The 27,973-nt window shown below is 33.8% G+C and overlaps 1 long non-coding RNA gene across 1 annotated transcript in view; it reads left to right on the top strand.

The window, feature by feature from the left end:
• The first annotated feature begins 4,057 nt into the window (after window positions 1-4,057).
• Window positions 4,058-27,973, top strand: part of LOC118765563 — a 25,377-nt gene continuing 1,461 nt past the window's right edge. Inside the window, exons 1-3 of the long non-coding RNA XR_005001425.1 lie at window positions 4,058-4,068; window positions 7,955-7,963; window positions 22,811-22,814. This is a non-coding gene — a long non-coding RNA (uncharacterized LOC118765563). The remainder of the gene's footprint in view (window positions 4,069-7,954; window positions 7,964-22,810; window positions 22,815-27,973) is intronic.

The raw sequence follows: 27,973 nt of genomic DNA, 5'->3' as shown, positions 1-27,973 counted from the left end.
TATATACATAAACGCAGGAGAGGCTGTGTGGTAAGTAACTTGTTTACCAACCACATGGTTCCGAGTTCCCTCACACTGCGTGGTGCCTTCAGCAAGTGTCTTTAACTATAGCCTCGTACCGCCCAAAGCCTTGTGAGGGAACTTGGTAGACGGAAACTGAAAGAAGCCTGCCGTATATATATGTATGCATGCATGTATATATGTGTATGTATATATGTTTGTGTCTGTGTTTATCACCCAACATCGCTTGACAACCGATGCTTTTGTGTTTATGTGCCCATAACTTAGCGGTTCGACAAAAGAGACCTATAGAATAAGTACTAGGCTTACAAAGAATAAGTCATGGGATCGATTTGCTGGACTAAAGGCGGTGTCCCACCATGGCAGCAATCAAATGACTGAAAAAAATAGGAGAATAACAGAATATATATATGTATATATGTGTAGTCTTATAAACGGAAAATACAGGATACAGTATAGATATAGTTAGTATAAGATTTAATATTTAACATTTTATGGAGTGGTCGGGTATAAAATCTTTCAGTGTTGATTGAATTGAAGGTGGTTCTGTCTGTAAAATTACTTATATATATATATATATATATATATGTGTGTGTGTGTGTGTGTGTATTTGTGTGTGTGTGTGTATTTGTGTGTGTGTGTATATTGTGTGTGTGTGTATGTATATGTATAATGTATGTTTATATGTATGTATCTCTCTCTCTCTCAATCGCTTTATACATATATATATATATATATATATATATATATATACATAAACGCAGGAGAGGCTGTGTGGTAAGTAACTTGTTTACCAACCACATGGTTCCGAGTTCCCTCACACTGCGTGGTGCCTTCAGCAAGTGTCTTTAAATAGCCTCGTACCGCCCAAAGCCTTGTGAGGGAACTTGGTAGACGGAAACTGAAAGAAGCCTGCCGTATATATATGTATGCATGCATGTATATATGTGTATGTATATATGTTTGTGTCTGTGTTATCACCCAACATCGCTTGACAACCGATGCTTTTGTGTTTATGTGCCCATAACTTAGCGGTTCGACAAAAGAGACCTATAGAATAAGTACTAGGCTTACAAGAATAAGTCATGGGATCGATTTGCTGGACTAAAGGCGGTGTCCCACCATGGCAGCAATCAAATGACTGAAAAAAATAGGAGAATAACAGAATATATATGTATATATGTGTAGTCTTATAAACGGAAAATACAGGATACAGTATAGATATAGTTAGTATAAGATTTAATATTTAACATTTTATGGAGTGGTCGGGTATAAAATCTTTCAGTGTTGATTGAATTGAAGGTGGTTCTGTCTGTAAAATTACTTATATATATATATATATATATATATATGTGTGTGTGTGTGTGTGTGTGTGTTTGTGTGTGTGTGTGTGTATTTGTGTGTGTGTGTGTGTATATTTGTGTGTGTGTATGTATATGTATAAATGTATGTTTATATGTATGTATCTCTCTCTCTCTCTCAATCGCTTTATACATATATATATATATATATATATATATATATTTACATACACACACACACACACACACACATATATATATATATAATATATATATATATATATATGAGTGTTTGTGTACAGAATGTATCTATGTATATGCAAATGTATATACCCAGCCGTATATTTATTTGTATATCTCAACAAACACGAAAGATTATGCGAAATGTCTAATCAGCACTTTGCTTAATTTTGCAGTGTCGATATATGGTTAACTGTAGTTATTCTTATGTGCCATGCTATCTGAACGATGTTATTGTTAAGGTTATGATGCTAATTAATCTACAGTTTATTATTAGTTCTGCAGACTAAATTGGCTACAAATATTTGCTAGTTTCTTCCTTTGCGATGGTTTATTATTTTCATTGGTATTTCTGTGTTTAATTAACTTATGTAGAGTTTTATTTCAGTAGTGTTAAATGTTGGTACATTTTATTAGAGAGGTTACATATGTGTTTACGTATTTCGTCTACATATATTCAGGTTTATTTTTCAATGTCTCTGTGCTGTACGTAATTTCTTACACGTGCTACAGTAAATGTGCTATACTGAATGTGTTATTGTTGAATTGAGAGACGATCCTTCTAATAATTCAGCCCGTTGGGTTTTTAGATATTTGTAAAATTTCTCAATTTTTACCATTGATGTTATGATGATAATTCGTAATTTATACAATCTGTGTAGAAAAAAATATTGCTAAGGGGTTGTTGTTGGCAGATGTATGGAGTAGAAATTAATGACTGGGAAATAGTTTGTTGAAATTGGACTGGTACATAATGAGTTTGTTACGAAAGATTGTGCAAGATGATTACAGAATTTTACTGTAATGATATTACTTTTTCTCTTTTTTCATCTGTATTTTTTCAAACCATGACGTCTTAAGGACAATATAGTATTTACGTTAAGGCGTTGTTTATGAGATTGCTAAGGCGTAGTACTTAAAGAGCTAGACTTTTAGGGTTGTTGGTTGGGGGTCAGTGCACAAATACACATACTCACATATAATCATGCATACGAGTATCTGCATATATGTACCCAGTCACAGACTGGATACGTATTTTTCGAGTGCATAATAAGTATATATGTGAATGCATCTGTATTTGTGTTTGTGCGTATTATGAACAAAAAAAGACAAGAAGTAAAATAAGAAAATGTGCATCTTCTAAACAGGTCATGATTTTGAATACGTCCTTCATAAAAAACCTAAAAGCTGACGAAGAATCTAGAAACAAAACAGTCACAGAACTTGACATATCTACAAACATGAACTTAATAGAACTAAACCCTGGAGGACACACAGCAATCACGAATATCTTTAACAACTCGTCCGAAGACAGCGCAAATCAAAGAATCTGGAAGCCGGTTAAAATTAGAGTAATAATCAAGTACCAACAAAATGCTAGTGATTTATTATCATACATGCCCATCGCAGAATAATATATATATATATTATCCCAAATTTTATGACACGGGCATGCTCTTACATTCAATTGCCATGTGTGTGTGTGTGTAGCAAACCTAACACAGAAAATATATAATGGCTTCATCAAAAGCAAGTTTCCCCATGTCACACTATATGACATCAATGCCAGGAAATATATCTACTCTATTTCCTTGCTTTTACTCTTGAAAATATACTTGAAACCACCTGAAGAAACAATGCCAAACGATGACTAGTAAACTGTGAATTTGTAAAACCAATGAGATGTTCAAGTACAAGGCATTTAGACTGTGTTATGTCCCAAATAGTGTTACTACAGAGACTCATCTTCTCATGTGCTCTGTGTTACCTAGATAATATTGCATTTAAATCCTCCCACCATTCTCCAGATCTGGGTACAAAACTGCTCAAACTATTCTATAAGCAAACTGAGAAAACTGGTTTCACAGCTACGGACGTAAAATTGTATCGAAAATTTATACTGCCGCCCTTTCTAAGAGAAACACCAGGCATAAATAGATGTCAAGCGTAAACATACCTCACACACACACACACACATGAACGCACACCCACCCACTCACACACACACAAACACACATGCATACACACACACGCATGAAGGCACGCCCACCCACTCACACACACACACAAATTACGAAAGGTCAAGAGTTACATACGACCTTTATATGATATTCGAAACATAAAGGACTTATAGAAGCAAATCTGCGTTGTCTACAGATATACCTAGAGTAATAATAGGCTCTCCTTTAGCTAATGTAAAGGAAAGGAACAAACAAAATAATGTACGCACAACGTATTAGATTCCGCATTCGCGGGTGTGGATTACATGTGATTATAGCGATGTAAATAAAATGAGGTAGCCTTAGCTGTTAATGTAATCCTTAAAATAAACTTGACCGAAGAGCTGGTATCTTGGCTTAGGGTAAAGGTCCTTATCCAAACTTTGACCTTGGTTCAAGGCCAATTTTAAAAGTACTTAAGGTATGTTTATTGTTATTCACATGTGTATATAACCGGTAATTATTTCATAGAAAAGAGGAAAATAAAAAATTGACATTTGAACCAGGTATCTGCCAAGTGAACTAGGGCAATTGATTTACACTGCTGCATTACTGTATTTCTTGTTTATAGCTTTTATCACAAATAGCAAGCGTTTCTATTCAATAGACACGAAAAACATTTACTTGAGGGTGTTGCTATTGTTTGTGAAATGAACTGACACCAACTGATTCACGGAATCTCGTATTAGTATCGTCTCGCTAGAATAATTCTATTTACTGCTCAGCATTCGACAATTTGATAAAGTATTGAAAGAAGACCGTTCAGTAACATTACTGTAAATGTTTAGACATCTCAATTATATTTTATAGACTTATAATAACGCTATTTTCTTGATCAAAACATATTTATAGGGTCAAATGATTATAATTATTGCTGTCAAAGACCATTTTTGGTAGACGACTGAAGTATTCATTAGAAGTGATTTATATACTACACCCACTCTAAGAGGTATCGGTGTTCTGATTTTCTAATAGCCCTATAAATGGCACTTTAGCAGCTAATTCTGTTAACTATTTTTATCGATAATGTTAATTATGATAATTGTCCAGGATACATAATTCCTTTGTAATTCTTAAATAAAAGAGACAGAATTTTTGGTGGCAATCATCTCAACAATTTTCTGCTTTTGTCAGTTACTACCTGAGTATAGGGAATTGTTGTAGTTTGAATCTCTCAGCTTCAGTGTAATAAGTATTTAATAATATCAAGGTTTATGGTTCGAAATTTACTTTAACATTTTAGAGGAGCATTCCTATCAAATGTAATATATGATTCAGTAATATGGGATAGCAAAAGCTCTCCTATATAATCATAAATTATATTGTCTAATCCACTTAGTGTTACTTAAAGCGTGGGGAAATAGCGTACAGATGTAGTTGCAATAGGGAACATCGTGACGGAAATATAGGGTGAAGCACTTATGTAATGCTAAATAAGGATTCGTATAATGCATATGTTTCTTGTATCAAGCATTTCTAATTACAAAGGCGGTGTTACAAATTACAACCCAACCACGTTCTATTCTTTTACTGAAAGCAAAAACTGGATGTATTGGATTGTGCAATATTTAAATGCGTCAAATTGGCAGAGGTATAAGAATATGATGCACAGACATGTTTGTGTGTTGCAGGTAGTCGCTTTGCGGCCAGATGGTTTCGGGTCCAGTCCCACTCTACGACAACTTGAGCAAACTTGTATTATAGCTGCAAGCCGATCAATGCATTGTGAATGAACTTGTAGACGGAAACTCTGTGAGAGCCCTCCGAATATATGTCCAAAATTGAGACGTGTATCAACGTTCAAATGTGATACACTCGAGCAATTGTAAAAGGTAGCTTTGTCAACCCACAATGCTGTGCAAAGCACCCATTCTCACTTTGTGAATTTAGTGCGTGTGGTATGTATGTATATACGTACATACATACATACATACATATATATGTATATATATATATATATTATATATATATATATATATATTATATATATATATATATATATATATATATAAATGTAAAAATACAAACTAGGACAAGAACGTGAAACATTTAGAAGACTATAGAAAAAACACGGACGGGACATTCGAAGCCTTCAATCTTCAGTCAAGAACCGGATCATCTTCGCAATTTTGGCTGATTAATCTTGAGATTGCTCCGATCTGGCCAGCCCCAAAGGAAAATCTAAGCCAAGCGCATTAGATTCCTTGGAAGAAAGCCTCGAATGTATACAAAACAAGGACGGAAAACCGGACGATGTTACATGAATAAAAATACCAAAAATACGTAAAAACAATAATGATAATAATAATAACAACAAAAATAGGACGTCACAGACAAGCGTCTTTTCGACAGGACGAGTAAATTTTTGAGCTGGCGTTAGAAAAAAGCCTTAGGGCTACAGAGATAAAAAAATGTGTCTTGTCGCAACGGCTGCTGACCACGAAGAGGCTAGTCACGTGTGAGGGAAAGAGAGAGGAAAAGAGGGACAGATGAAGAGAGAAAGAAGGGGAACAAGGAATAAAAGGAGGAGGAGAAGAGAGAGAGAGAGTGAGAAAGAGACAGATCAAAGTGGAGTGCAAAGTGTGAAAGGCAGAGAAATGTAGGAGAGGGGGAGAGAGACAGTGTTGTAGAGTCGTACCATGTGTTAAAGAATATATACTTACGTATAAGACCAAAAAGGGTAAGTCGCTGCTTATATATATATGTAAGGATCAGGTACTGTTTCTCAGTACCCTTAATTATTTCTATATAATTATGTATTGATAATAATGTTCACTCTTTTGACTTTTATTACGTGGTGATCACTGATAAGATCATTAATTGATTTTATCCTTAATTATGTGTGCATATATATTTATTTCGTCACTCGGATCCTGATATTTACTGTGGTAATACATTGATCAAATACGCACGTGGTTGAGATGAATAATCAGATTTACCTTGTGTGTATCTGTGGATATATGTATATATTTGTATATACGCGAACGTATTTGTGTGGGCCTATATATATATATACTTACATTTATGTACTTCTGGTATATTCTACTGATGACAGTAAAGTAATTTGTATTACTAAACCAGAAATCGGACGATCTAGAATTAACCTCAAAATTTTACTTAATCTCTTTTATTCATTTGCTCAGTTTCAGCCTTCGGCTAATGTAATGTAATTTGAAGTGGTTTTTAGAGTCTTTTGGTGTCTATTTCTAGCGTGTAGTTGCATATATATATACGTGTTTGTGTATGTACATATCTATATATGTATGTATGTATGTATGTATGTATGTATATATGCCTGTATGTATTTATGTATTTATGTATGTATGTATGTATGTATGTATGTATGTATGTATGTATTGTATTGTATTGTATAAATTAGCCTTTCGGCAAGAGACACCGGTAGTATACATATCACACTTAGAAAATGGATATGGGCTCGATTTCACTACACCCTTTACGATTGTGTCCCAAGATCACCACAGTCCAATAACTAAAACAAGCAAAAGATGAAATAAAATATATTTTCCTGCTCTTTGATTTCTGTTTTGAAAACACACCGTATGGATTATCCGTACATATATATTTATTGTAGTATTTAAAGAATCTTAGTATATTTGGAAATTTATCGACTTAAAGAACGATTTTTCAGTGATAGACGAACTAATAGCACCATCGAATTTTTAGTTTCTTTAGCGGAGTACACACTTTTTATCAGCCTTCGTGCTGGGTCATGCTTTTACTGTTGTTTTCCTTCCTCTCCATAATTTGTTTTGGAAAACTTGTAAAATTTAAGGGCACTGATCTTTCTTCTTTGCTATATCATTGAAAAATGACCGTTCTATTGAATTAAGAATATAGCCATTTATAAAATTATTCTTCTTATAATTTTAAAATAGAGGCGCAGACGTGGTTACGGGTTCACTTTCACTACATGGTATATCTTTGTGTGAATCAAGTCATTCGTAGTATGCAGTATCATTTAAGTTATAGCCGTCAAATACTTTTAATACATTTTGAAGCTGAAAAGAAAGTAAATCAGATTCAACTCAATGCAGAGTTTCTAAGTTTTGCAACATTTGTGTTTGACTTCCATGTGCTGTTGTTGTTTATTTCATATTTCAAGAGTAGTTTATTTAAACAGGAACTTGTTTCATTCATAATTAATCCAATCAATAACTCACCTTTGTTTAAATTACTAAATCAATCAGCGTTGATTGATTATTCAACTAAAACATTGATTTTATGGCAAAATTCAATATTTGATAATGATAGAATATTTAAATTAAACTGCATCGCTATTGTTCTTTGAAAACAAAACAAAACAAAAATGGAAAAAAAAAAGAAAGAAAATAGACTCAGTGTACAATAAATACATTTAAAATAAATTATAAGCTCGCAATAGTATTGATATAGTTATCATTATCGCAGTTGTTACTGCTATTCTTGTTTAGTTCTCATCATCATCATCATCATCATCATGCGTCTCCTCTTCCTTATCATCATCAGTAGTAACATCAGCATCATCTTCGATGATGATTCCATATTGTTTTGATTAAAGCCATTGATTATTCCATGAGAGAATTTTATTTTCCATCATTGAAAACTATTTCAAACATTTCTCTAGTTTATGACGTATCTATTCCTATTTAAGTTAATTTCAACTTTCCGAATCCAGCGATCTGTTTCTTCTTTCATCTATTGATTTTGAACAAACAAGATGATAAAATACGTGTGGGTTGTGAATGAAACAAACAAACAACAAAAAAAAACCCAATAAATTAGGAGGTTTGAAAGTATCTACGTTTTGTCTCCTTACGCTATTCTTCAATTTCTTCTGAATATTGTTCTTTTAAATAATTTTTACATTTCTTTGTAAATAGCATTTACATTCCCTCATAAAGAAGTGGAAACGCATGGGGCCTGATGTGTTATAAAATGGCAGGAAATTTGACAGAGCCATTCGATATTTATTGCAACAGTATCTTAGAATACGCATCAGAAGACTACAGTATTAAATGGTGCCGAAATTAATTTTCTTTTCGTTGTCGGTTTTGGATAATCCCCTGCGAAAATTACAGGTTTCTACGTTATGACAACAGAATATATATCGTGGCTTGTTCTTCATTCCTCCTTCACCAAACTACACTTTAGGGAAGGCTAAATGGGTCTCTGTAAGTATCCAAATTTGAAGAGTATTAGCGCTGTTAAGTAAGGCTATTTTTCTGCTATGATTTCTAAAAGGTCTGTCACCTCTGTCTAAGTAATTCTTAGCATTTTCGAGAATACATCGTAGCTGTAGGTCATGAATTATACGCAGCTACTTAATTATTTACATTCACTGGAGACAGACAGTTATTTAGTCAAGTGAAACACTGAAAGTAGATCAGAATTTTATCATGTATTAAATTTACAGGTGTTATGGGTTTCAGTAAATAGTTTCTTTCGGATATATGCTAATAAGATTACTTCAGCTAAGTATTTAGAGAAATTCATTTATCACGTCGAAATAAGTCAGTCCCCTTGAGTATGTATTTAACTGGATATTTTCGTGTAACATTGGATTTCAAATGTTCTTTAAAAAATCTGAATACTTTCACACGGAATGAAGCGAATGTACGCAACTAATCAGATATATGTATATACGCACAATTAAATATACATATGTGCGTGTAGGGGCGAGAGAGAGAAAAAGAGAGTATTATGTGCCGTGTATGCTTCTGCTATGTAAATATCTACCTTCTTATGTATACAGGATATCCCCAAAATATATTTCTTTCACTCTTTTACTTGTTTCAGTCATTTTGACTGTAGCCATGCTGGAGCACAGCCTTTAGTCGAGCAAATCGACCCCAGGACTTATTCTTTGTAAGCCTAGTACTTATTCTATCGGTCTCTCTTGCCGAACCGCTAAGTTACGGGGACATGAACACACCAGCATCGGTTGTCAAGCGATGTTGGGATGACAAACACAGACAACAAACACACATATATATATATACATATACAGGACAGGCTTCTTTCAGTTTCCGTGTACCAAATCCACTCACAAGGCTTTGGTCAGCCCGAGGCTATAGTAGAAGACACTTGCCCAAAGTGTCACGCAGTGGGACTGAACCCGGAACCATATGGTTGGTAAACAATCTACTTACCACATAGCAACTCCTGCGCCTATCTGGTTAAAGAATGATTATAAAGTCCATGTATATTAAAATTTGAAACTAATAAGAAAATTAAAGAAGGTCGCTGAGCTTGCAGAACCGATAGCACGCCGAATAACACGGTTAGCGGTATTTCGTCCATATTTACGTTCTAAGCTCAAATTCTACTTCCCTTCCTTGCGGAGTCGAAAGAATGGATACCACTCTTGTGCCAGCTTCAATGCAATCACATTCACCCTCCACTCAGACACTGCTGGCCTTGTGCTAAAATATCGAACCATTGTTTCATAACTCTTACATCGTTGTCTTCCTCTTTATTGTAGTTTTTGATACTTATAATAGATTGAGCGCTGAAAAAAGCAAACAAAAAAAACGCACACATGTCCGGCAGGAACTGTTCTGATTTTATGTAAGGCAGAGTGCAGCGTATCTACGTTATTCAAAGCATCCGCTCACATTTAAGAGCCGCTTTGCAATGGGGTATGATATGAGAGATAGGTAGCGGTGCTATGTCGAGTAAATCGAGAAGTTACCAAGTTGTTTTCTCCATTTCGAATTCTTAATATCGTGAACTCCGCAGAAATATAATCTCTGTCCTTGTTATTCTTTTAGTTGGTAGTTTTAATTTGGATGTTATTCTTAAAATCCTTTTATACCGGTCTTGCCAATTGATGTCTGTTATTAACCAAAACAGTTAAATAAAAAAATAATAATAATAACAGCAACAATAATAATGATGATGATGTTGATGATGATGATAATAATAATAATAATAATAATAACAATAATAAAAACAACAACAATAACAACAACAACAACAACAATAATAATAATAATAATAATAATAATAATAATAATAATAATAATAATAACAATAGTGGCTCTCATGGCTTCTGATCTTAACTGATTGGAAGTGTTATGTACATTGTTTTGTCTTGGTATAAAAGATGGGCTACAGCAAATATTCTGCTCAATACCACAGATTTGCTTGTCAGTTGTTTGACCTTAACCAGTTGAGCATGTCCCTGAGTGGCTGACGATATGTGCATCTCTGATCATGAGCAGAAGTAGTGGGGGAGCATCATAGCCATGTGTTGAGAGGGATTCTTTGGGGTTTGAATAATTCACCTCTGGAAACATGGGTGGTTCTTTCAACATCCTTAAACAACCCTTATTCAGGGACCTTTTGAGCGGGATGGGCTACTCAACCTGAAGAAAATTCTAACTGGGCCCCACCTGCAAGGTCATGTGCTGTTTATCTTGATATGAGATCATCATGTCGCGCACATATGGTTGTGATGCATGTGCCTGGTGTACCCTTATCAGACGGGTAGTCATGATGGGTATATTGGGCTTCGTATATTTTACCCCAGTGTCACTTTGATGGCATGAATTGCTCTCTCACTCAATAATAATAATAATAATAATAATAGAAAGCAACATCCATTCATGAATTTATTTATTTGTTAATTTTTTTAAATACATATTTTACCTATGAATTTGTGTGTGTAATCTGGGAATGCATACAATGAGCTTCTCTGCCCTAGGTGTACGGAAAATACTCGGCGAGAAATGGAAGAAAATTTGAAGAAGGAAAAAAACAATAATAATAATAATAGTAACGGCGATGATGATGATGATGATGATGATGATTTTAATATAGATGATGATGATGATGATAATAATAATAGCAACAAAAACAACAACCTATACTATAATGAAGGAAGCTGCTAATTAATTAGGTATGTAACAATTACTAAAAGTACTCACATGGTTAGCCATTTGAAAATACTTTCATAACTGACTGTTCTAAGACAATTCCTAAAATTTCGTTTTCTAAGGTTCAATGAACTTTTTGAACTCCAATTTTTGAACACAAATTTAAATATTCACTGCGTCTAGTTCATCTCAAATTATAAATATTCATTGCATTCACTGCGGAGTATTCCATTCTCATTTGTAAAGTCTCTCATTTTCTCTTTTAAGTTTTAATTCGCTATTAGTGTATACGTACTGTAGAAGCATTATATATATTGAATGATTTTATTTTTAAATACCCGTATAATTTTTGAACGCGGGATAGCTGTGAGAAGAGCCTAGAAAGTCGGGTAATTATTATTAGAAGACGAGGAGGAATACACAAAAAAGTTACCAAGTACTCGGAACATGAACCTTGTTCAGTTTCCAAACACAACTTCAACAATGACACATATACCAACACACACACACACACACCAATAAGCACTCGCGCACACACATAGATACACATACACATAAATGAAAGGAAAAGAATGTGTGTGCGTGTGCGTTTGTACGTACGTGCGTGCCTGCGCGCGTGTGTATGTGGTGTGTGTGTGATATGTGTATGGCTGTTCAGTGACAAAACTTTGTACTGCATCACTTTTGTGAAGTTTTGTCAGTGAACAAGTCGCGGTTTGAAAGTGACAAAAATATTTTGACACAAATGAAGTTTTAATGTTGAAGTGAAACCCACGCTATTTGTGTGTTATTGAATGGCTTACAATATATTCCACACTGCAAATGTTTTTGTTTCAGAACACGATCTCAGGTCATGTCACTTTCTATGCAAGTGCATATCCGTAATATATTTTTCAAGTCAATGTGGGTAAGTGTCAGCAAAGAATTTCTCAGGCTCTCCAATATTTTAATTTCTAAACAGAAACAATCGGTGACAGGGAGTGGGGTTGTAAAAAATTGATAATTTCTCAAATTTTCTTTTTTATATGATATAAATGTATTTATGGGGGGGGGGTATTTATTTCTTTATTGCCGACAGGGGGCTAAACATAGTGGGGACAAACAACAACAGACAAAGGGATTAGGTCGATTACATCGAGCCCAGTACGCAACTGGTACTTAATTTATCGACCCCGAAAGGAAGAAAGGCAAAGTCGACGTCGGCGGAATTTGAAGTCAGATCGTAAAGACAGTAGAAATATCTATTTATTTACTACCCACACGGGGCCAAACACAGAGAGGACAAACAAGGACAGACAAACGGATTAAGTCGATTATATCGACCCCAGTACGTAATTGGTACTTATTTAATCGACCCCGAAAGGATGAAAGGCAAAGTTGACCTCGGCGGAATTCGAACTCAGAACGTAACGGCAGACGAAATACCGCTCAGTATTTCGCCCGGCGTGCTAACGTTTCTGCCAGCTCGCCGCCTTACAGCATCAGTGATAATGATAATACAACTACGGAAGTAGTTGCAACAGCAGCAGCGGCAGGGTCGCTGTCAACAATAGTAGTATCAAAAGCGGGGGTAAAAACAAATGCAACAACAACAAAAATAACGATCTGACAAGGTAAATGTTGAGGTCGAGATAAAGGGCATTCAACCGTTTGCTGGGATGACATTGAAATGAACTCAGTATTTTTTGCTCTCTCAACATCCCAATTATGCACAACTGACACGGGCGAAACAGATTGTGAACGTGAATAAGAGAAAAGACACAGCTGCTGACGGCAGTAAGATTGACCAGTGACTAAGTTTTCATCACATCGTACAAAGATAGTTTTATTACAGATTGGATGATAGACTTTCGATAAGCTTTGGGTGGAAGAAGCAAAACCTGGCAACATAGGTACAATTGATTTACTTCTCAGATTAGAAGGGATGCGTGCTTTCAGCGGCTTTTGAATATGACTTCAATTGGGACGGATGGTAGACCAGAGGTTGTTGTGGACTTTTCGCCTTCCTCGATTGGCTGACACAATTAGGGGCTGGAGATACAGAGTTCATGGAAGACATGGAAGACAGTAGCTGACGAAATAAGGGAATCGATGTTTCACTGCATGAGGGAGAAGTCGCTGAATGTAGGTGTTCTGTCTAACGAACTTTAGCTTCATATGCTGGACCTCTACGATGACCTCTTGGCAGATGTCTTCTGCAACAGATAATAAAGCATAAAAATACATACACACAAAAGGACATATTATTATTATCATTATTATTATTGTTATCATTATCATTATCATCATCACCATTATTATTATTATTATTATTATTATGAAGAAAATTGATCAGTTCTGCAAGTTTGGAATATCTTCAGTCATAGGTCCGGTGTGTACAGGATGAAGTGGCGAAACGTCGTTTGCGATTCTTATATATTCTGTTGTTCTGCTTGTTTATATTGCATATTCTCACTCAATTATATGTTTCAACTATATTATCCCTGCTCAGCTCTTATAACGTATTGCGAACAAATTCTAGTTGTGGTCAGAAGGTAGGTATTGTGATGAGTTTGAGAATTGATCCAAACAAGTGAGAGTAGATTTTTAAGTTTCAGATTCATAACTCTCTTAAACACAGAGTTCAAGGTTTGAGCCAAGAATTTTAGTGCTTGTCGTCGATGAGGCCCAGATATGCGCCACATCAAGTGCATGGATCGACGACAAGATCTGCATTTATCTAATACATCATGATAATTGTGAATGAAGTATCTGCCATATGCTTGACACTGATCTGTTTAGATCAGGTGAAGGTTTTAAACAGCTGGTTTCGGCCCCGTTCTCAGAGGTGGATTGCGGCAATATACCGCGAAATGTTTTAGTGGTTAGAGTAAATGGCCATGGCTTGGATTCTTTGTGTATCATGTGATCAACTGATTAAAGATGTTCCTTCTATCAACTTACGTACTTACTGTTTCAGAAAATGAAGGCATCAAGGAACAACCAGCTAAAACTAGAATATGGAAGATTCATGTTTGCTTTTGCAGATGTGTTCAATGTAATTGTGTCGGATATCCAACTCACTATGGTGGTCGGCACTACCATAAGATGTTACGAGGTTGTGACCAGAGAAAAATATAACAAGGGGTTGATGGGTTTGCAGCTCCTCACATGGCAAGGTACTTCCTTGCAATTGGTCAGCGTTGTAGGACATTTGAAGGATGGACCGATTAAATTACTTAGGGGACGGTACGGCCTGGATATCCAGTTGGTACCGAAGTGGGAAGAACTGACTATTAGAGCGGGTAGTCTTCCCCACCCCGAAAAAAACTGTCAGGTAACTATTCCTGAAGGAAGAGCAGAAGAAGCGATTGTCTACATCAGTTCCAATGGCCTGCTTGTTGTGCCTTGTCTCGCTTCATGGCTGTCTAATTTAGAGCTCTTGTATTATCCTTATACTACAGTGGACGCCTCCCGCTAGCCTGACGGTCCATTTAACGTCGGTATCCACTGCCTAGAAGACTGGGTATGCCGTAGCCAACAATGCACTGCGATTATGGAATTTATAGTCGTTCCTTGAGTGAGAACATGTGTGGTCGCCCTTTCTTACAGGTCATGTTTTCTTTATTTAGGCTTTCAAATGAACTGCAGTCTTAGATCAAGCGTAGTACTATTTTCTGTATGTTATATATACTTGTTAGTCCTGGTGTTTAGTTACGTGTTTGTCTCAATGTTTTATTACTATCATCATCATCATCGTCATCATCATCATTATTATTATTATTATTATTATTATTATTATTATTATTATTATTATTATTATTACTATTATGATTAGATAACAATGACACTCTTCTTTTAACTTTGATTCTATATCTTCAGGAGGAGTTACCTCAATCCTTTCTATATTAACCAAACTGAAGTTGATTGAAAAATGTATCTTTTGAACCAGTTGAAGACAGACAAGATGTCAAAATATCGTTCACTAGATAACAATGGTACACTTTCAATTTTGGCTCTATTATTATTATTATTATTATTATTATTATTATTATTATTATTACCATTATGTGGTGAGCAGGTAAAATCATTAGCACAACGGATAAATTGCTTCGCACAATTTTCTTTGCTTCTACGTTCTCCACGTCCTGAGTTTAAATGTTGCTGTGGTGGACTTTGCTTTTGATTCCTTCATGATCAATAAAAAGGTACCAGATGGGCAGTCTCTTCTAAATTGCTGGCCTTTTACCAACAGTTGAAACCATTATTGTATTTTAAGTTTACCCCCTTTTATGATAACTATTTAAACGTTTACTTAGCATACATGACAAGTTAAACTCTCTGTTTGTATATGTATATATATATATATATATAGAGAGAGAGAGAGAGAGAGAGAGAGAGAAAGAGAGAGAGATTATATATATACATATATATGTATGTAATTATATTTACATATATATGCACATATGTAAATATATATGTATATATATATGTATATATATATATATAAATATATATATAAATATAGACAGATATAGATATATATATATAGATATATGTATATGTGTGTGTCTGTGATAGACCATATACACCAACGTGCAATATAACAAGATGGCCTACTTCTATTCAATGTTTGCGACGCTAGATGCCAAGGTTTGATTCGCTTCACTGACTGCGGTTCTCTTTCATCAAATTGGTTTGTTTAATGTCTCTTATTATTTGCGTTGAAGTCTTAACCATTAATTCATTCCTAGACTCATGTTATAGTTGTAAAATATAATAGAATAATTGAATTTGCAAGATTATTTGTTTTGCTGTAATATTCAATAAGTAAAATGCTTTATCTGAACCGATAGAAGTTGTGTAAGCCAGTGAAAAAAATGTAGAACATAATATACTTTTAAAACAATAGACTATAGTAATAAAAAACAATCTTTTTTTGTTTTCAGACTTTTACTATTATACTTTCATTTGTGTTTTTATTACATAGAAACAACTTTCGAGCTGTTGACTAGTTAGAGTGTAATATGTTTTCGAACAAAAATATTTAGATATCAACACGATAGATACAACGTGTAGATATTGAATATTCAAGTGATAGCGTGTAGGCGTAGTTATATTAGACATACCACAGATAAGACTGAGAGATAAGGAAGTTCCTTTTCAATGACAAACTTCCGGGTTCGATTCACTGTGTAATGTCTTACTTCATATCTAGCTTTCCTGCGTATTTTCCATCAGATGAACGGATTACCACGCTCGCTGAATTATCTTGACAAATATGTTTTAATCTAATCGTAACCTATGATTCGCTACAAAATGAACATCTATCTTCCAGATTTGCCATTGGGTCAGTTGAGCTGTTCTACTACCTCTTACAATGATGCAGTGCCATATAACTAAAAACTGGCTGACCACAACTAGAATTTGTTCGCAATACGTTATAAGAGCTGAGCAAGGATGATATAGTTGAAACATATAATTGAGTGAGAATATGCAATCTAAACAAGCAGAACAACATAATATCTAAGAATCGCAAACGTCGTTTCGCCATTTCATCCTGTACACACCGGACCTATGACTGAAGATATTCCAAACTTGCAGAACTGATCAATTTACTCCATAATAATAATAATAATAATAATGGTGATGATAATGATGATGATAATGATAATGATAACAATAATAATAATGATAATAATAATATATCCTTTTGTGTGTATGTATATGCGTGTACATATATATATATATATATATATTATACACACACACATGTATATATATATGATTATTATATACATTGCGGTAATATATCAATATATTATTTAACAATGATTTGAGGAAGAACTGGCTGCTACTTTTTACAGTTCAGGAACCACATGAAAGTTGTCTTCTCTTGTTGATTCAGAGCCAACCATTCAAGTATAGCACTTACTTTGTAAGATTATTTGAGTGTTACGGCAAAATTTAACGTTAGGTAATACTTTCAACAACAAAAAAAAAAGAAAAGATATTAAAAAGTGTGATTTAAATGTTCGAAGCAAGTATGTACCGTTTCGGCACGTTCTCTAACTGTAAAATACACCGTAGATGGTAATATATTGCTGGATAAAAACAAAACACAGACATTGAGAATTCAGCTCTTGAAAGTCAAATGAAATAATTGTCTGTAAAAGAGCCAATTTAAAATGAGGCAGCAGCTGAAAGAAACAAAATAATCGAGAAATAAATGTCCAAACAGAAACAACATAGAATATTAAATAGTAGATATTAAAAATGTTCCTATTTTCCTCTATTTCTATATCTTTGTAGTTTCATCAATAAGTAATTTTTAATCATGAAGGTGATTTAATTACGTCTTTCAAATTGTAGAATTTTGGCAGTATGCTGAAACACATAAGATTGTATTTTACAGCTGGTTCTACAGAATTTTATGGTTTTATAAGTGCTAAGCGAAGCAATATATATATATGAGTAGCAAGAATAGCAATGAAAAACACTTAATGTTTCACTACACTGCATCGAGATTAAATATTCTACTTAAATAGCGCACATTATACCCCCCACAAACATAAATTTATATACAATATATACATACATGTACACATACACAAATATATGTTTATCAGATAGGTGTACGTATGAGCATAACTGTGTATGCGCATATTGTACGTATCTATATGTACGTGTGTTTCTGTGTGTGTACATGTATGTGCATATTTTGCAATAAACACTTAGGTATGTGTACGTTATTAGAAAGCAAATTAGTACTTTTATAGTGAATTAAATGATAGAGTTTGATAATGTGTAAATTGAAGAAAAACATAAGAAATATATTTAAAAAAAGTATTATCAAAATCTTTTCAAATATCTTGGTGATTAATAAAACATAAGCAGCGAATCTTTATCAAAGGAACTTTATAAAATACATATATAGCAATATGAAAGAGAGAAAAAAATGGCGATAATTTCTCTTGCCTTTAATGAAACATAATTACAGAGCTAATCTAGATATTCAGCTCGGCTTCATACCAGCATGCTGAGAAAAATTCAGTAAACGCTACCGTAATTGGAGTCATTCCCATATGCAAATTAATTACTTATATTTGCCTACTATATGTCGATCAACCATATGGTGTATATTTTATCAGTGATACATTTTTTTCACTCTTTCATCTTGCATGTAGCGTATGAGTATTTGTGTATTTTTTCTGTGGGATTATGTTTGTGTTTCTCTTTGCATACATTTGTATGCATATATACACACACACAAACACGCATATATATATATATATATATATATATATATATATATATATATATACATATATATATACATATATATATACGTATATATATTTATATATATATATATATATATATATATTAATTGCTAAATTTTTATTCCGAAAAAACTTTTCCTCTCCCGAAATGCAATTCGTAAAAGTTTGCCATTTATCCGGATGTAATATATGTAAACTCACCCATGTGCTTCGTTGATGTTGATCAGTTAGCTGATCGGCTTAAGCGGGGCAGGGTCGTTGTTTATTTATAATACATTCGGCCTGCTGATGAATACGTAAGTATGAATCACTGTGATACAGGTCTATATTTTTTAAATGTCTTACTTTGAAAAATTGCATTCGGTGGGATTAGTAATATTTTTGGTAGAAATGACTAATTGTCCCTCTTAGCGTGTGGCATGTATGTATAATGCCTTCTGGCATGTATGTATAATGCCCTCTATATATAAATTAATATGTTCAATAAGAAATAATTATTTTCGAAATTTTTTCTCTTATGAGGTTTTCACGCTATCTACCTGACAATTTCTTGTTAAGTTTTCCTTATTAGTAGTTGTCCTTATTGCTAAATTTTTATTCCGAAAAAACTTTTCCTCTCCCGAAATGCAATTCGTAAAAGTTTGCCATTTATCCGGATGTAATATATGTAAACTCACCCATGTGCTTCGTTGATGTTGATCAGTTAGCTGATCGGCTTAAGCGGGGCAGGGTCGTTGTTTATTTATAATACATTCATGCCTGCTGATGAATACGTAAGAATGAAATCACTGTGATACAGGTCTATATTTTTTAAATGTCTTACTTTGAAAATTTGCATTCGGTGGGATTAGTAATATTTTTGGTAGAAATGACTAATTGTCCCTCTTAGCGTGTGGCATGTATGTATAATGCCTTCTGGCATGTATGTATATGCCCTCTATATATAATATATATATATATATATATATGTGGTGTGTGTGTGTGTGTATGTATATATATATATATATATATATATAATATATATATATATATATATGAGTGGAAAAAAAGTCGACGTAGAAAATGCTGAAATCATTTTATAAAAATACATCTCAGTACCGGTTTCAGTCATTGAGACTTTTTCAACTGTAAGTATGGAAAACAATTTAATTTTGGAAAAAATTAAAAGAAAAGTTTTGTAAAATAATATTCCAAGAGTGTTCAAATATAAGTGGCATTTTCCTTGTATCTGTCTCTCTTGTTTACTCTTGTGAGTTCGAGATCATTGGGAATTCTAGGTAGGGTAGAAGGAGAAGCAGAAGAAGAAGAAGAAGAAGAAGAATAAGAAGGGGAGGAGGAGAAGGAGAAGAAGAAGACGAAGAAGAAGGCGAGGAGGAGGTGGAGAAGAAGAAGAAGAAGAATGCGGGAGTGCCATGATATATTATGTATGTATTAGCAATATTTAGGTTAGTTAAAAATATGTTTGTGACATAATTCAACTGCTAAAAGGCAAATAAATTGCAGTTACCTGTTTCTAGTTTATTGACGTTTGTTAAATGGGATGTACATAAGAAAGACAACTCTGAACAAAAAACTTATAAGGCAATAGTTTTATGAAACTTCAGTCAACATTTTGACTGATTTGCAATAGTAGATCGCTCGATCGAGAAAAATACCGAAATGTTAATGCCATGCAATGTTTTTGACATAAAGCAAAGATGAGGCTTGTTAAAATATGTTCGTAACAAATTCACCTGATAGATAATGACACTCAACAAACCAGGAGTTTTCACAACTTTTACCATAAGAGAGATATTTTCTTTATACTGACTGCAGTGTATTTGCCTTTTAGAAGTTGAAATGTATCACAAACATATTTTAACTAACCTAAATTTTGCTTATGCCTAAACACTGCCTAGTGGTAACATTTCGTTATACAAGTGCGCGCGGACAGACACAGACACACACACACACACACACACACACACACACATATATATATATATATATATATATATACATATATAAATTTTAATTTTACAAAATGAAATATGAGAAATAATTCAGAGTGGATGGTGGCATATGTACAAAGACCAGGCTGCAATGAGAGTATCAAGAAATATCAATGACGTTTTGGCCCACACTGTTAGCTATGCACTTTTCTCAATATCCATTGTCCATTCAAACACCACATCAAATGGGGTAAAATCTTAACTTCTTCCATCAACAAGTGATAACTGTAGCCTATTATGGGCTCTCGTATATGCCCGCTATACCTATGGTGAAACATATTTGCGTTACCTCTCAAATTCTTGAATCATTATATTATTACTTCTCAGTCTGCCATCTTCTAGGTGGGATATAAGAGATTAAGCTAACAATACACTCCATCCTAATTCAGATGGAATCGCTGAACACAGTCATTTTCGCGTTCAAGATACCAATTTCTTTATTACCCACGAGGGGCTAAACATAGAGGGGACAAACAAAGACAGACATAGGTATCAAGTCGATTATATCGACCCCAGTGCGTAACTGGTACTTAATTTATCGACCCCGAAAGGATGAAAGGTAAAGTCGACCTCGGCGGAATTTGAACTCACAACGTAACGGCAGACAAAATACCGCTAAGCATTTCGCCCGGCGTGCTAACGCTTCTGCCAGCTCACCGCCTTCTTCTTCGCGTTTAAGATACCTTCTTAAAATATTCATAAGTTAAACTTTTGTTTTCGTGCACCTAATTCAGGTTATATTCTGAAGCAGTCAGAAATGTTAGTGTTATATCTGGCCCTGCCACAATCTCCGTAAACGGCTTCAAATATTAGAAACATGTGTGTTTTCTTTACACCTTCATTAGATATTTTTCTTCTTAATTGTGTCTCTTAGTGTGATGTAGACTCACTTTGGATATTAAACCTTAAAATTCCAGTTACTTCTTTACTACTTTTGCAAATACTCCATGGAGTTCTGCCATTATTTCAGACAATATACTGAAAACCTTTAGACCTTTGAATCCTAAGCTATTCCACACTTTCTAGCTCTAGATATTGAAGTTGGAACCATTGCACAATGCAACAATGGAACATTAGCAATACGCTTAAGAACTTTCCTTGGTAATGTAGTGGTTTTCTCTTGTCTGTTCTATCCTATGAAAGAAAAATGTCATCAGTAGCGTTGATATGTGAATCGTATGACGCTCGGCGAGCAAACACCTCTTCCAACAATACGGCTTTAGTTACTAGAAGGTTAAAAGCATAGATTTTCTACGGTGCTACACTCGTCTTTTGCTATAGAAATATATTTAAAAAGAATTATGTAAAATGTGTTTAAACTATTTGCTAAACATAAATGATATTATAGCATAAAAACAATGTTAATACAGGTGATATACACTCATGAACGAACAGAACTAAACATCCATTCGATCACCCGTGCCTTATAGAAGTAGTGATATGTGATGGAGGACCAAGCTTTGCTACACAGAAACACAACATAGAACGTAAACACATTGTAAGAAGTGAAGTTAGGCATAAAAAAAGAGAAATGAGACAGCATCATCGAGCTAAGTCGTTTACATTAAAAATTAAATAATATGCATTAATGCTTTTAAAACGTGTAACATACATAAGCCAAGAAAAGGCTACCATTAGTACTTCCAGTAATTAATTAATCATTAGATCAAAATATTGTACGATCAGTATACACTTCCAAAAGCCCTGGCATTTCAATTATGCTTTAAAAGAAGTCAAATTTTGCTGTCTTGGAAAATAACGGCTAAAATGTCAGACACAAAATCACACACACCCAATTGGACAGTGATAGAAGCAGAGCAGTAGACCCACACACATGTGTAAACATGAGCAATACTTAAAATATACAGCGGTTGCGATAGAAAAAAGTCAGACACAGTAACATAGAATTCTAGACAAATATGCCCATACAAAATGTATAAACCCCTGCACAGACTAAATCTCAAACAATCAAATATCTAAATCAACAACCATGTTCTACAGATAATGCAAATATACATAAATCGCCAAATAGAATAAAGAGAACTCAAATGGAAAATCTTTTGAAAATACCTGAAATACGCAGCCCTACATCAGGTTTGTGCTTAGAAACAACCGGAGTATAGTAATAATAAGAGATTGCTATATAAACGTTATTTGAAAAACTGTATTTTAATATGGTATTACGAGGACAGACTGGGGAATTGAAATGACTGCTTCGAGACAAAATAAAGCGAACAATTGCATCGTCTGGTAAATATTTTCAAAGTTTCCAGCACCCAGATGAATTACTGCAAATTTTACAATAAATATAGCGCTTTAGACTAAAGAGATATTTGTTCTTTCGTGAAAATCTCTTGGGTTCTCAATTGCAAAACAACAGATTTGAGTAAGAAAATACAAGATTTGAAAGATGTGAAAAAGAAAAAAAACTGACATTTTAGAAAATGACTAAATACAAAGATAGTGAAAAACGATGACAGATTCGCACACACAAAAATGTATGTGTTTATATATGTACACGCATAAGTATGTACGTATATATATATATATATATATATATATATATATATATACATGTATGTGTATATATATATATATATATATATATACATATATATATATATATATATATATTATATATATATATATATATATATATACATATATATATATATAATATATATATATATTATATATATATATATATATGCATGTATGTATATATATATATATACTTTTCTAAATGCATATAAATACCTCATATAAATGAGTGTATAAAATGCTTATATACTTAAATATGGATGTATGTTTATATGTGTATATATATGTATATATATATATATATATACAGAGAGAGAGACAGACAGACAGACAGAGAGGGAGAGAAAGAGAGAGATGTGTGCATATGTATGTATATATCAATATATATGAACATATATATATACATATATATTCATACATATGTGTGCGTACATACAGTCACACGTACACATATAATGTTACTGGAAGCAGAGGAGAGAGAGAGGGAGAAGTAAGATGAGACATACGTTAATAGAATATAGAGAATGTTTACTGGGAGCTTGTGAGTCAGTGAAAAGGTAAGATATGTTGGTCTTAGACAAATAGGACAAATAGATATACACAGAAACAAACACAAGTATATGATACAAAAAGATATGTTGGCGTGCACGAGTTGGTATGTGAATATTCCTATACACATACTTACATACATGTATATGCATTTATATTTATATATATAGAAGGAAAAACGACAGAAAGATGATATGAAGGAGATGGAGATTATGTTAGAGAACAAAAGGCACGTGGAAATGTAGCAGATTAGTGGAAAGGAATGAGAGACAATTTTTATTATGTGAAATATATAAAATATCAATCAAAATTTTGTATATTTCCAGAAAGAGGGGGAGCAACAGAGAGAGAGAGACAGACAGAGGGAGAGAGAGAAAGAGAAAGAGAGAGCGAAATAGATAGATATATGGATAGATATAGATAGATATTTTCATTTACATGTTTAAAAGACCTTAGGATTTTTTATCATGGTAGGGTATAGCTACAACTGTGACTGCTTAGGAAGATATTCCTAATCTCTTTCGCGGGTAATTGAACTTCTCTCTTCCGTATGACTTCCGAAATTAATAACTACTACACTGCCGCCGAGAAACGATTGTATGTATAGGTACTTATATACATGATACACATACATACAAACAAAAACACAATCACATACATACGTATTCACGTACATATTACGTACAGGCGCGAAATGTAAAATTTAATATGTAGTTTTTTTTTCCAATTGGATATGTTTAGTTATATATTTCTATACATCGATCATTTAGAATAAAATTTATTCTTTTCATTAAACAACGTTCTGCCTTACTGTTGGTCGCACCGAGAACTATTCCAATAGAATTCCTTAATGCAATCAGTGATGCAATTCTATGGATATTCATAGATAAATAAGCTATTGGAGATTTTAAGGGAAAATATATATTCCACTGAAAAATGTGCCAAATTGTTGAAAATTTTATTCTTCAAGAAGAAAATCGATATTATAAACTCGGTGACTTTTAGCCCAGTCTGTTATTCATATCGATTTCTCACATTGGCACCGAGTCACATATTGATTGAATAAGGATTTAGATTTGTGAATCAACTTCAATACATTCCAGGTTTTAAATTATTGACACAAGAAGAATGCTAAGACGGTATGGAATGCATTTGATTTCAAAACATATATTATAGACATTTACATACGCTACGGTATATTACAGTATGACCTTGAACCTGTGTATAATACTTGTGTAACATTTAGGAACAAAACAGCGATTTTTATGGGAGTGTATCAGTTGATACACCTATTTCTTTATTACCCACAAGGGGCTAAACACAGAGGGGACAAACAAGGACAGACATAGGTATTAAGTCGATTACATCGACCCCAGTGTGTAACTGGTACTTAATTTATCGACACCGAAAGGATGAAAGGCAAAGTCAACCTCGGCGGAATTTGAACTCACAACGTAACGCAGACGAAATACCGCTAAGCATTTCGCCCGGCTTGCTAACGTTTCTGCCAGCTCGCCGCCTTTGATACCATTGACCCTCGACATTATACTGATACTCTGTATATATTAACCCTAGGTGAAGTAATGATTTCAAATTTTGGCACAGGCGAGCAATTTTAGGGCAGTGGATAAGTCGTTGGCATCGACCCCAGTATTCAACTGGTACTTATTTTATCCACCCCCAGAAGAATGAAAAGCAAAGTCGACCTTAGCGGAATTTAAACTCAGAACATTAGCACGGACGAAATGATTAGCATCATTTCGTCCGGCATGCTGAAGTTTCTGCCAACTCGCCGCATTGAATAATGAGAACGAAAAAACTGACTTTCTGGTCTCAAACCACTCTGAAATTCTGCAATCCTAAGCCTTTATTTAACTGTATCGACCTTAGATACAATGTCAGCTGATTTATTGGGGAGGCGGATTGTTTCTATTATATACATGAGTAATGGAATATTACATCCTTCTATCTAATGACAAAGCTGAGTTGGTGAAACTTAAACTCAGAAAGCAAAGTGCCACAACAAATGCCGAACGATTTTACCAACGCTGTAACAATTCTAATGATCCATTACCCTTAATTTGTAAATAGTAAAGTCTTCTAAAATTTCATATTTAACATTATTATTCCTTTGGACACTGTATTTTTTAGTAATATGTACTACATAACAGTTAAGAACGTTAATCCCCGCCTTCATTTGTTTCAGTATCTTTTGTTGATTTTAATATCCCCAAAGATTTAGATTCATAGGTTAGGCGCAGTGTGGGTTTCTGTCTGAATATAAAAGATAATACAACGAATAGCTATCTATTATCGTAATCAACTACAGAGTAAATTATAATTAATAATTACTTTCTACTACACCAAGTGATTGACGCTATTATGTAATTCTATAGAGGTTTGACAAAATAATTAGTTTATTAATTTTCAGGACAACTAAATAGTAATTAAAGAAATTATTTCTATTCATAAATGTGTAGGATTGGTTCCGTAAATTAGATTCCTGGTCAATACTAATAATATATAATCTATACACTTGATTACATTGTCTGCAAGTATTTTATTCATTTAGCTGCTTTTTCAACTCATTGCAGTAACTCGCAGCTGAACCGCCAGCCTCTCGAATAAAGAGTCTGTTAAAGTCCTCCAGTGTCCAAAGTAAAACGGATATGGAACCGTTAGAAAGCTGATTGTAGGATAACATACTTCGTTTGCAAAACGTCAAAATTGGATATTGAAACATCTTGCAGTAATTCAATGCTGGACAACGTAAATAAATTTAATGAGATAAAAGACACATTGTAGTTTAAATCTCTTGAGAGTATACATTATATTTTAATGCCACCATACTAATGATATATATCATCTTGCGTATCATAAGATTTATTAGATATTTTTATCGTCGATATAAAATTCAAATTGTATATTAATTTTCCAATTTATATTTAACCAAATATTTTTTTTGTCTTTTGAATTTACGTAGGTTCGCTTTCGTTCTGAAACGATTGTAGATAATTGATTTGAAAATAACTTTTATATAGAATAACTATTTTGAACGATGTTGTTTTTGGTTACAATATTTGAGCATATCAGTCAGTGCTATACTGTACTGATGATAGTAGAGTAACAAGTGGATGTCGATGCAATTGGGAAGCTATAAATATTACACGTTACTTTTGTTTTGTTATTGAAGCATCGCATCAGCAAATCGGTGTTCTCATCGATATTATTTTTTTTCGCCAAACTGCAGTTTCTACCATTTTACAAGAAGCACTATGCACTTTTAATGCTTGTAATGGTTGAAATTTCAATTTCCAGAATAAAGGTTTGCAGTATTTTCTAAATATCTACTTTTTCTAAACAGTCGTAGAAAACCGATATGAAATTATTGCTTATTGTAATTGTGGACAAGACAGACAGAAGTCACATTTGTGAGTTATAGTCAGGACGAGATAAAAATGTGCAAACATGAAATGAACTAATGATCCGTTTACTTACTGTTTGCTGTGAGTAGCTTCTGTTTCTGCATAAATAATTGTTTTCAAAGCAGTGATTCTTTATCTAGTATTAATAATGCATTCTAAGGGGTTTTCACAGAACAAACCACCAAATATTCTATTCGTGTCAAATCAAAAACCAATATGTTGATTTTACTGTGCCGTCGCTGCGTATGCATTGTGATAAATTCAGCCATATCTATGGCGTTAGCTTGATAAGACCGTTAAAGATGGCAACAGAAAGTTAGCCGAAGTCTGATTTATACTGCTAAATTTAGTGATAGCGTTAATGATACTGGGTTAGTCGAGGCATTTTTTTTATTTGCTGAGTCAGGAGTAAAAGGAAGAGAGCATGAGTTTCGTAGACCCAACTTCGAAACTGGTTGAGATTGATGTTGTTAATGTTCCTTGAATCTGTTACAAGCCAAAAATTGCACAACAGAGAGAAGTATCAGAGATCCGATGATCTGAGGAAGACTTGTTGGAGATAGCGGTTAGTGCAGAGGAAGGCGATTCGGTCGCAACAAAAGTAACGAGAGGTGGAGAGACAAATGGGATGGATGTACCTAACTGCGCCAGCCAGATCACCGGAGCAGTGGCTATTATGTAAGCAACAGGAAAAAGTGATGAAACAATACATCTGTGCATCAGAGGGTTACGAGTGTAAGTTAGTAACGGGAATGACCCTTTTCTA

Source organism: Octopus sinensis, linkage group LG12 (assembly GCF_006345805.1).
Source record: "Octopus sinensis linkage group LG12, ASM634580v1, whole genome shotgun sequence".
In the NCBI taxonomy this organism is placed as follows: domain Eukaryota; kingdom Metazoa; phylum Mollusca; class Cephalopoda; order Octopoda; family Octopodidae; genus Octopus; species Octopus sinensis.
The sequence above is the reverse complement of the archived record's forward strand: the minus strand, read 5'-3'. Positions and strand labels throughout refer to the sequence as shown.